The sequence below is a fragment of the Mus caroli genome, chromosome 6 (assembly GCF_900094665.2).
Source record: "Mus caroli chromosome 6, CAROLI_EIJ_v1.1, whole genome shotgun sequence".
Classification (NCBI taxonomy): Eukaryota; Metazoa; Chordata; class Mammalia; order Rodentia; family Muridae; genus Mus; species Mus caroli.
In genome coordinates this window covers 34073917-34076283 of record NC_034575.1, presented here as the reverse complement: position 1 = coordinate 34076283, position 2367 = coordinate 34073917, and positions in this window count along the sequence as shown.

The window sequence follows — 2367 nt, the reverse complement described above, 5'->3', positions numbered from 1 at the left end:
GCTATCAAGGTATGATTAGCATACCTTGGAGCAATGAGTCACAAAGGTCACATTCCCAAGCCTCATCCTAAAGGCCTAGAATTTTGTTACTTCTTCAGTCCCAAACTTCTTTTAGGATGTGGCAAGGATGCCCTGCATCCCTTGCTAAAAACAAGCACCACCATCTTTGAGTTCAGCCAGGGATAAAGTTCCAAGCTTGGGATGAAAGCAGGGAGCTGCCCCTGTGTTAAAGAGTCTCGGAGGCTCACTGCCTGGAACACCCATGGTTTGTGGTGCATTGGAATGTTAGAAATCTGGAACCAAATTATTGTGGACTATCTTTAGCTTATTTTTTAAAAGATTTATTTATTTATTTTGTGTACATGCGTACACACCAGAAGAGAGCATCAGATCCCATTTACAGATGGTTGTGAGCCCCAATGTGATTGTTGGGAATTGAACTCAGGACCTCTGGGAAAACAGCCATTAATCTTGACCACTGAGCAACCTCTGCAGCCCCCTATCTTTACCTTCTTAATAGCCATTCATAATCCCCTCTGTATTTGCCCTATCGCCATCCCATGACTATGAGATAAATCTCTTCTGAGTTTATAAACAGACCATTAGCCTTCTACCAATACAAAAGCTAAGAAGGTCATCAGACAGCACTATGTATGGACTATCGCTGAGGTCCCCATGCCTATCTGATGTTCATATATATATATATATATATATATAACACCCTGATTTATGATCTTCTTCAGTTCTGCTATGACAAAAAATTAATGAGGCCATTATCAGTTGGAACTTGGTATTTGGGGTTACCTGACTCTGTGTCCCCTGGCCGTGGGCACTAATTCTTGGTTCCAGAATGAACTTTCTCTTACATCCTTTGAGGGGACAACTGTGTTTTGTGTTGAGATCGCTGAAATTGGTCAAGTCTAGGTATGAAGTCACAGCAGCCTCCAATTCCTAAATACCTATTCAGAAGATGGTGGAAGGAGGGCCACCCATACCCACATCAAAACTAGAAAGAGAAACCAAACGTGACAATACATGCCTGTACCTTGTGCTAGGAGCGAGAGACAGAGAATACAGATATTCCTTAGCCTGGGAAGTCACAGCCTGTACCCCAACAAGCAGGATTCAGTCACCCATCCTCAATAAGCCAATTATATGCAATTCAATGAGAATGTAAATTAATAAGAAGCAGAACGAGATTATGTAATGTGGCCACATTGAGGAGAGAGATGTGATCTGGTGAGTCCCTGCCTCCTCATATCCATCTTCAGGGCCCTGAAATGAGAGAAATATTTTTCTTTTTTATTTTTTGATCCTTTACTGGTTTTTGTTTTATGTGCAATGGTGATTTGAATGCATGTCTGTCTGTGTGAGCTTGTCAGGTCCCCTGGAACTGGAGTTACAGACAGCCAGCCATAAGCCACCATGCCGTTGTTGGGAATTGAACCCCAAGTCCTCTACAGGAGTTGTCAGTGCTCTCAACCATCTCTCCAGCCTGGAGAGTAATATTTAAACAGGACGCAAGCAACACACAGAACTCACAGGTCCAGTCTGGTGCGATCCTGATGCAGCTGTAGACTCTCTGTTGCCTGGGCTTCAGTCTCATGGTGTCAATTGATGTTAATCCCATGATGAAAGGGATAACGTTAATCCCCAACTTTTGAGAAAGACCACCTACCTAAATCATCATGACCAAATTAATTAAAGCAATCAATTAATTAAAGCAACCTTTTTATTCCTGTACTGCATTGCCTCCCCCTAAGGCCAGGTTTCAAAAGATCAGCATTGGATGTAGGGAAGATAAGTTGGTTTGGTGTGGTTCGATATTTGGTTTTTGAAACTGGGTTTCTGTATGTAGCCTTGGCTGTCCTGGAACTGACTCTGTAAACCAGGCTGGGCTTGGATCTACCTATCTCTGCCTCTTGACTGTTGGTATCAAAGGTGTGCACCACCACTGCTTGGCAGATAAGATTTTTATATCTCAGGCATAGGGTGTTTCAAATGTGGGATTTAGCGCCACCACGCCCGGCCCTGAAAATTTTAAGAAGACCAGCTCATCACTGTCTAATTGAAGCAAGCTTTATTTTAGAGATTTACCTGTCTCACCCTAAGTCAGGATTTTAGAGAGCAGGCCCTTCTGTCCTTTTTAGGTCACTTTTATGAGGGGAAAATAAAAGACTAATAGCTGTAAGTACCTGTATAGGGGTGAGAGAACTGGCTGGTAGAGATTGTTAGAAAAATACCCTGAAAGAGGATGACAGCAGGATGGAGACAAGGATGTGCAGGATGTACTGTGTAAATGGGATCACTTGGTTTGCAGGTTACTTCAGATTAAAGAAACAGAAACTTATTCTTTTTTTTTTTTTT